Genomic DNA, 10,219 nt, shown 5'->3' on the forward strand with positions numbered 1-10,219 from the left:
CAACACACCGTTCCTCGCAGTCAAAATCAGACCAAATTCAGTTCAGCTGGAGGGGGTTGGGGTAGTTCTGTATAGCTTGTGGGGGTTGAAATAAAGGTTTTCATATGGACAGTGTCTTATGAGGGTTTCAAAGTTGCAGAGCAGGTTTTAAGCAAAGTAGGACAAAGTAGGAATGCCTCGTTTGGTTTGGCTTTTGTTATTTTTTGCAACTGCATACAGAGTAGGCATATACTATCTAATATGTTTTTGTTTTCTCAGGAGAGATGAGGCGCCTCTGAGAGAGACAAAGAACCTGTCGAAAGAGAGACGCGCATCTGCCAAAGAGACAAAAACTTTTGTTCTTAATCTATATGTTGCTTTGCTACTATTTTCAGTTTTGCACTGTTTTAATTTTACGCGGCAACGCTGCAGTCGTTTTGGCAATACAAATGTAAAACTATATTACAGTAATAAGAAACTGTCCCAAGACATCATGTAGGCCTAATTATTCTTAGTTTCATAAATGGGCAGTTCGTTACTGATGTGACATCCGCAGTTAAACCTGGGGCCAGATTCATGAAAATCTTCTTAAGAAATAAAGTTTGTAAGAATGTTCGTAAGAAAGAGTATTATTCTTGAAAAACTCTTGAAAAGAACATCTTTTATGTTTATCTGAATGAATACATGACACACCGATAAACTCACACTTTGTCTTTTTGTGCCTTCTGCAGATTACCCTAATAAATGTTTTTGAACAGTTACTTTTTTAAAATATGTTTCATTCATTTTTGTGCTGTTTTTGCATTCTCATCTAAATGAACGCTATTTGTGTTGGCACATTCATATGCGCTGAATACTGCCAAAGATTGTCGTATTTATAAGCTAAAATTAAAAGCGTTCAACCATCTCTTTATGTTTTTCTAAATCCCAAACAGAGTCCAGACATCAGAAAAGTATTAGTCTATGAACGTTTTATAGGTTATTTTAGATTTTGGAAATACACGTGTTACAGACGTGACAAAAAAGTTTTTGAAAGACAGTATATTTTGTAGACTTTCTGTGATTTACAATACACAAACCAGAAGCAACAATATCTGCAGAATGGAGAACGGTTGGCCATTCTCAAAAGATAAAATATCATTTTTATTTCAATTTTCGTTTTTGTGTTTCAGAGGAAAAATTAATGTTAAGGCATCTCTCCATTACAGACCATTCTGAAAGCAGAATTTATGCAAACACGTATAAAAAATTCAAGTGATCGAGAGGGCGCCTCCCTGTCATGCATGCGCATTAATAATTTTCGCACAAACACTTGAATATGAATAATAATACAGCACATTTCTTTTAGGTTACAGTATAGGATCCACATTAAAAATAAATCTTCACAAGTCTACAACCAAGACAGATGCAGTTATAACCTGTAAATTGAAGACTATCTGACGTTTTAAAATGATCTCATGGCTGATGCCGCTCCAATTCGTTGATCATTAGTTGTTCTTGATCAAGATTAAATGGACGCATGACTCTTGTAAAACCAAACAAGGATTGTAATGAAGAAAAAATATGTAGACAAATAAGAATAAAGCTGCACGTCGCACTCAACATAATGTTCGCAAATCTTGCACTCTGATATTTTAAGGAATATGATACACACTTGCATGTAAATGCGTCTGCATTTTTAAATTGTATGAAAGCACGTAAAGAAGGCTCTCTTTAAAATCACTGAAGTTGTCAATTAATGTCAATTCTTTTTTACATCGTGTGCATTTTGTTGATTATAATGAGAGAATTTGAGTTTAAACGTGAGGACGTTTTATTAATCAGTCCATTATTTAGATTTTCAATGATTTAGCTAAATCGTGCAGGTTTAATTTATTCGTTTCTTGTTTTAATTAGGCCTAAATAATGGGAACAAAATTATACAGTGCTTCACATTTTACTAAAGTAAAGGAAATAATTTATAAAGCACAACAATTTCTTAATCAGTGTACAGACAGATATCTTTTTCCCAAGAAGTTATCTGTCAAAATAAAGGACAGGTAACGAATAATTAAGTATGCGCATGACAAATGCATGCTGTTTTAGTAAAGGAATTTTAAAATATAAATTAAAAATGTATTTGTCACAAATATGGGCCTAATATGTGAGAATATTGATATTTTGCATATAAATCCATGCAGCCTAGCTCACTAAAATAGGCTACCACTTTTAATGCTCCGATGCAAAGTAAACCACCATTTCTTTAGGATAATATAACACAAAATTCATATTATATAAATAATACTGCACACCTATTAAATGTTTAAAATCTAAAATATGGTGTAATACTGTGTAGCTTAGAGAAAATATAAGCACAGGCTCATAGTGTTACAGACACGCCAGGTTCCACCTCCATTCAATCACGGCGCACGCCCTCACCTGAGTACTGAGCACTTCCACCTGACCCTCATCAACATTCAATCACTACAAATACCACACACACGCACTCAGTCAGCGTCCGGTCTCGTTCGCAACAAGGTCTTACCTTTATGCTAACTCTAAGGACTAACTCTATCTCTACTTACCTCTCTCCAGCGATCTCCAGAAGTTCCCAGCCATCTCCGTGCGTGTGTGTGGTACACCTCCCTCCTTTGACGTCTCTAACCCTCTACTACGGATCCATTCATCACTGCCAGTCTCCACATCACTTTTCCCAGCACTACCCGCTCCTCTGCTTGTGCCTGAATAAAACTGTCTTTCTGTTATCCTCAGCCTCCTGGGTATTCCGTAACACATAGGCTTGACATTTATCCTGCTTGAATTCCTTCTAAGAAACGCACATAACTTCATAAGCACTGAACTTTCATCTGTGAATTTTAAATATTTTAACTACAGTGTTTTTCTTTCATTTTCCCTGACTGCAGCAGTCAAAATGTACAAACACATCTGACAGCTATTTGCAAAAATGTGCTTTGATGCGCTTGTTTGATAACTTGTGGTTAAAGCACCACTCATCGGGCAAAAGCTGCAAATATGCACTTTGCAGATGCGGCGGGGTGGCGGCATTTGCGGCGGCAAAAACCTCATTCTGGTTGGCCACCTACTGTATGTCTGTTAAATCATACTATTAATTGCATTAAGTCTTTTTCGAGAAGCCATATGGGGCTCAACATGATTTCTATCAGAGGCATTTTCGTACAGTTAAAGTCCCCTCCTATTAAAAACAAATCGTCTCAGATTACGCATGTAACCATGGTTCCCTGAGAATAGGGAACTCCACGCTGCGTCCTCTAGAGGGCGCTATGGGAACGCTGTCAGCGTGACCGGTGTCTGAAGCATGAATGAAAAAACGACAATGAACTTGACATTGGCAGGCAGAAGCCTATGACGTAAGCTAATGAGCGACTGCGGATATAAAAGGGCACTTGTAGAACACATCATCCTCTTTTTTGTCTGAGGAGACATGGCATGATGCCGAAGCATGGCACAGAGACGCAGCGTCTCATTCCCTATTCTCAGGGAACCATGGTTACATGAGTAACCTGAGACGTTCCCTTTCGAAAGGGAACTCCACGCTGCATCCTCTAGAGGGCGCTATGGGAACGTATTGCCTTTGACGCTGAGTGTGGTTAGGTCTCCTCTTGTTTTAGAGAGTCATTATGCTGAGGCCTCCACTCTTAAGAGCTCCAACTAGGATTGAGTGTGTAGGTTTCCTCTCATTTAAGAGAGTCATTCTGCTGAAGCCTCCACTCTCCATAGCTCCCCTTAAACGAGAGGAAGCCTAACACTCAACCCTCCTAGAGAAGTTCTTAAGAGTGGAGGCCTCAGCATGACGACACTCTAGAACGAGAGGAGACCTGACTACACTCAGCGCTAAAGACAGTTAGCGAGGCTCCCCAAAGAAGAGGAGCCTACCTACAAAAAGTACTGTCCAAGGGGAGCTATGGAGAGTGGAGGCTTCAGCAGAATGACTCTCTTAAATGAGAGGAAACCTACACACTCAATCCTAGTTGGAGCTCTTAAGAGTGGAGGCCTCAGCATAATGACTCTCTAAAACAAGAGGAGACCTAACCACACTCAGCGTCAAAGGCAATTAGTGAGGCTCAAAATAGAAGAGCCTACATTCCTCTACTGCCTAGGCGGAGCTCTGGGGAGCGGAGGCTTCAGCAGAATGACTCTCTAAATGAGAGGAAACCTAACAACGCTCAACCCTGGCAGGGGAGCTCTTAAGAGTGGAGGTCTCAGCATGACGACTCTCTAAAGCGAGAGGAGGCCTGACAACATTCAGCGCTAAAGACAGTTAGAGAGGCTCACAAAAGAAGAGGAGCCTACCAACCAATATTACTGCCCAATCGGAGCTAAGAAGAGCGGAGGCTTCAACAGAATGACTTTCTTAAATGAGAGGAAACCTATACACTCAATCCTAGTTTGACCTCTTGAGTGGAGGCCTCAGCATAACGACTCTCTAAAACGAGAGGAGACCTAGCCACACTCAGCGTCAAAGGCAGTTAGTGAGGCTCAAATAGAAGAGCCTACACCCCTCTACTGCCTAGGCGGAGCTCTGGGGAGCGGAGGATTCAGCAGAATGACTCTCTAAAACGAGAGGAAACCCATAACGCTCAACCCTGGCAGGGGAGATCTCTTAAGAGTGGAGGCCTCGACATAAACGACTCTCTAAAACAAGAGGAGACCTAACTACACTCAGTGCTAAAGACAGCCCAGCGAGGCTCACAGAAAAGGAGCCTACATACCAATAGTACTGTCTAGCAGAGCTCTGGGGAGCGGAAGCCCCAGCAGAATGACTCTCCTACCAGAGAGGAAGTCAACAGGCGCACCCTGCTCACCCTAACCCTCTGCTGAGGAGGATGAGCGATGCTCCAAGTGTGTTAATAGGGACACACTGGTTGAGTGGACCCCAAGGTACCGGGGGTCTACCCAACTCAGAGAAAGGGACGTAGCTAATGCGCGTAACCCTTACCGTACAGGATTCCAGATAGTGCACAGAGCCTTGCGTGCGCACTGACCCCTTATGTGGATATTAGAAAGTGTGCAAAAGTGCTAGCGTGCACACTTACCACTATGTGGATTTTAGAAAGTATGCAAAGTCTTCACGTGCACACTCATGTAGCGTATGAGGCCTGAACCAGACAAATTAAAGATTCGATCGTGAGCATGGTTGAAACAAGAGAAGCCAAATTCCTCGGAAAGGCAACAGGATGCTGTAAATCAACTCCTAGCACCACAGTCTGAAGCTAGATAACCAACCAGCTCTTTCACAGAACAGCTTTCAACATTAACACCATTAGAACAATTATTGACCATTTCAATTTGAAGAAGAGATTATCTAATTTGGGGCAAGTAATCGAAGAGATGGACAGTCTGACCCTCACATGTAAAGCCATGAGAGTAAACAAGATCGTTGGATTGACTTCCCCCCACCTAGCAGAACCAGACTGAAATTCCTAAGGAGACCTGTTAACCCCTCTGGTCTTCACAGGACATATCCTTACTCCCAGAGTGGCAACAGAGAATGCCTTCCAATGCATATATGCACCAAAATGAACTAAAAAAAGACTTTCTAAATGGATATCAGTCCATTGCTTAACTCCATTTTATACATGTAACCAACACATTTGATTCTAATGTTTCTAATCACTTATTGTGTATGTCTTTTTTAAATAACTCTTGAATAGCTTAAGGGATCATATTCATGTTTAGTATGTGGTGTGTTCGAATCTTCTTGCTTGAAACGTTTCTGACCATCAGTTATTTGTCAAATGTATCATATTCTTGTTATAGGAATCATGTCCAAATTATACCCTGCAAGAGCGGGAAAATTCGGACCACATGCTTGATAAGATAACATATGATTTATGAATGGGTGGGACAAACAATGCAACACCCCGAGAAAAGACAATATCTAATTGGTCAAGACAACATTTGAGGTGTGTGGCCAAAAAATGCCAGTTTAAATACTCAGGACACCATCAAATTTTGCTTTTAGCTTTTAGCTTTGAGCTTGCGTTTAGCTTTTGCTATCGGTCATGCCGGCTTTTAGCCTGCTTTTTAGCTGCTGCTTTTAGTCATGCTTTGTCATCACTTTTAGCGTTCTTCGAGCGCCGTTCCATCGTGCTTCAGCCTGCACGCCTGCTGCTACTTAGCCACGATGAGAAGAAACACCACCTTGTCTCGTCAAACTTTACTTCTATTCTTTACTTTAGTTTCTTTTCTTTTCCGTTTTAGAGTTCGTGTTCTGAGTTAAGTTTTGTAACGCCGTGTCTCCGAGTCTGACCTCGAGTGCCCGTCTGAAACTTCAGCCAGCCCACAACTCCGCATCTACAGCCTACGCCCAACCACGGGCTTCCCAAGACGTCACTTCAACGACTACTGAACTTCCAGCCAATCAGCAACCTCGGGAAACCCCCTTTTCAACGACAACAAAGGGAACCCCGTTACACAGGCATCACAAGTAACTCCAGACTCTGATCTGTACTGGGGTATATAATTTTAACCTCATTGCAGGAACTCAATGCGAGGGTTAATGAAGTGATTAATGGTTGTTAATGAAAGTGATTAATGGTTGTAATTAAATAATCCACAGTATGTATAGGCCTATGACAATGTGTAGTAAATTACCTATAAAATCATTTAGGTTTAAAGTTAGACTGGAGTGAGATGAAACTAGATCAAAGCACAAAGCAAGCTGTTGCTAGCTAGCTGCTAATTTTATTAAATTTTATATTGTAAAAAAATTACACTATTACACCTTTTAACGCTACGTTTTTAATGCTACTTTTTAATTGATATGGTTATACTAAAATAATTATCAGGTCTATCAAAAAAGGATTTTATCTTTCAAAACTATAAATGCCAGTCGTGGAAAAATCACAGCTTTTTCCAAAGATGGCAAGAAAGGATGACCGTGAGAGTGACAGGTAATATCTGTGTCTGATAATTGCATAGTCTATATTAAATTTGGAAGAGGTTTAAAACTGAATAATTCTCAGCCACAGTCTGGAAGAAAACTTTGAGACAGAGTGGCTGAAAACATATCCTTGGCTTCGCCATGATGAATATGGCATGTCCTGTGTTTTATGCCGAAAACACAACAAGACAGAAGAGAAACAGGTCGAGCGACGACAGATAAGGACAGCAGTTTGTAAGTGTTTTGCCTCATTTTCTCATTAGACTACTGCGTGATCGTCATTGCTAGGAAAAACTTTGCTTTATTTACTGTGTGTCTTACCCTGGTGAATACGTGTTGAAGTGGCGTTTGGTTTTGCGTTTGCCTATCCCGGGACTGGCAAGTTTCGGTCTGCTAAATAGGGAGGCGTGACCATAGCCAGTAAAGCACTACTTAACAAGCTGTTTTGTAAGCGCTTGTCAGAAGAAACAGTCGAGCGACAGATAAGGACAGCAGTTTGTAAGTGTTTTGCCTTGTTTTCTCATTAGACTACTGCATGATCGTCGTTGCTAGGAAAACTTTGCTTTATTTACTGTGTGTCTTACCCTGGTGAATACGTGTTGAAGTGGCGTTTGGTTTTGCGTTTGCCTATTGCGGGACTGGACAGTTTCGGTCTGCTAAATAGGGAGGCTTGACCAGCTGACTTCAATCACAGGTAATCAGGCAAATATATAAGTGGTAAGTGTCACCGCAGCAGCGGTCGCGGCAGCCCTCGTGTGAAGCCTCCTCGTGTGAAGACTGACGAGTGTAAAGACCATCGACTCTATCTGCGCGACTCCTCCGAGCAAGGACACCGACAGGGCACTTGAGTATTGCTTTTCTCCCCCCTTCAATTTTTGTACAGCTCGTCCTCAAATACTTATTTTGGTCACTGGTAGTCACTATGTGCTTTCAGATCTCTACTATCACTACTAACACTCGGAGAGCACGCTATGTAGTCGAAGGAAGGCCTGCCCGACAAATCTAAGACCTGTCCCTCTGACCTCTCCTACGCTCTCTATTCCAGTTGCTCTCTGGAACTGCGAGTCTGCTGTTAACAAAGCAGACTTCAAAGCAGACTTCTATCTTCTATTACTCATTCCGGTCTCAACCTCATGGCACTGACTGAGACTTGAATCAAACCTAAATCAAAAGACACTGCCACTCCCGCAGCCCTCTCCACTAATTTCACTTGTTCCCACACCCCCCTCGTACAACTGGGAGGGGGTGGAGGTACTGGTCTCCTTATATCAAAAGATTGGACATTTGATCTTCAACCACCACCTACAGGTAACGGTTCATTTGAATCACATGCTGGTACTGTAACCCACCCTGTTAAAAATCCACTTTGTGGTCATGTATCGTCCCCCCCCCCAGGTCAATTGGGAAACTTCTGGAGGAGTTGGATGTGCTGCTATCAAACTATCCTGAAGATGGTACTCCTCTGGTACTGCTTGGTGACTTAATGTCACGGTGTCTGTTCTGTGTCTCCCTGGGTGGCCACTAGAGGTCTCACTTCCCCTGATTGTCACCTTCTTCAGAACTACATTTCCCACTAGCCTTATCTGTTCACTGTTCATTGTGTTCAGCTGTCACCACTTACCTTGTTTGCACCTGTCTATCAATACCCTGGGTTGTTTCTGTCATTGTTACGGAGTCCTTGTTGAATGTCACCCTGGTTTTTCGTGTTTCTTGGATGTTGTTTATGTTTCTTGTTTCTTGTTTCTGGACTGCTTACCTGGATTGTGACCTTTGCCTGGCTGATAATGAGATTTGGATTATCCTAATAAAACATACTGCTATTGGATCTACCTGTTTGTGCGTGTCGTGACAGAAGGACTCCGTCACAACCTAGATCCAGCGATATGTTTTTCGAGGATTTCTCCCAGCCACAGAGCGGGAGAGGAGCAGGTTTGAGGGGGAAATCGCCTGGTGGTCTTCCGGGGAACCAGGGGAGGGTCGCCAAGGAGGGAATGGTCGAGAGGAGGTGCAACATCGCTCTCAACCGTGGCTCCCCCTTCGACCCTGGTGCTAGGGCGTGGGGGGGGGGACGGATCAGTGGCCACTGTCTCACCATGGCGGACGGAGAGGGGAACGGAAGCGCAAAGTCCGCCATGGTGGCGCCACTGCCCACGATGGCCGCAGAGCCAGTGCCACGAGGCAGGAAGGACTCCGTCATGCCTAGATCCAGCGGTGTGGGAATTCGAATCCGTTTCCCCAGCCACCATGGAGGAACGGAGGGGGAGACTCCGGAACTTAACCACCCTTCGTCAAAGGGGGAGTGAGGTGGGTGGCCTGGCGCAATTGTTTTGGACCAGGGCGGTCGGGTTTGGGTTATAATGATGCAGCACTGAAGGACTTTTTTTAACAATTGTCTGGATGACCCTTTGCCGCAATGGGAGATGAAGGGCTGGAGATCCTCCTAGACTTTTTGGGGGTTTACCCGTTACTTGTTTGCCATCGTGCTCAGTGGGATACATCACCCACACTTGAGTCTCCAGACAAGATGGCCGCCAGCCCAGCGCCAGAGCACAAGATGGCCACCAGCCCAGCGCCCAGAGCACAAGATGGCCGCCAGACCTGCGCCACAGCACAAAGATGGCTGAATCAACGCCTGAGTCTTCCGTCAAGGAGCCACCGACTCGCCATCATAGAGGGCGGAGGAGGAGGAGCCAGGCAGTCTGCCGTTCCTCAAAGCCCGGAGGACGTTCCCGAGCGGGCCGCTTGCCGTCCAGGAGGACGTTTCCCGAGGCGGGCCGCTAGCCGCCCAGGAGGACGTTCCGAGCGCGGGCCGCTGCCGTCCAGCGAGGACGTTCCCGAGCGGGCCGCTGAGGCCAAGGTGGGATGTGCCCGAGGTTTCCCGAGGACCGGGGCTCGAGGTGGTTCTGGAGGGCGAGGCGGTGACGATGCTGTGCCTCGAGCCGAGGCCGGTGCCGAGGCCGTTTCTGGAGGCCGAGGATTGCGAGGCTGTGCCGATGCCGAGGCGGTGCGAGGAGGCTGTGCCCGATGCCCGGCGGTGCCGAGGCTGTGCCGATGCGTTCGGGTGTGATTGCCGATGTCGTTCGGAGGTCGAAGCGGTTGATGCGTTCCGGAGGTCGGCGGTGCGATGCCGTTCAGTGGCGGGGAGGCCGATGCGTGCCGAGGTGGCGGTGCCGATCTGCGGTGGCGAGGTGGTTAAGCCTTAAACATCCACCTAGATAAACCCCAGGCTGCTGACTTCAACACTCTGCTCAAGCGAATGTCTACTACGAATCAGCGGGCAACCAACTGGACCTCATCTACGCACCGGCTGTTGCCGTATTTTTTTGGTTTCCCGAC

The sequence above is a fragment of the Cyprinus carpio genome, chromosome B3 (genome assembly GCF_018340385.1).
Source record: "Cyprinus carpio isolate SPL01 chromosome B3, ASM1834038v1, whole genome shotgun sequence".
Classification (NCBI taxonomy): Eukaryota; Metazoa; Chordata; class Actinopteri; order Cypriniformes; family Cyprinidae; genus Cyprinus; species Cyprinus carpio.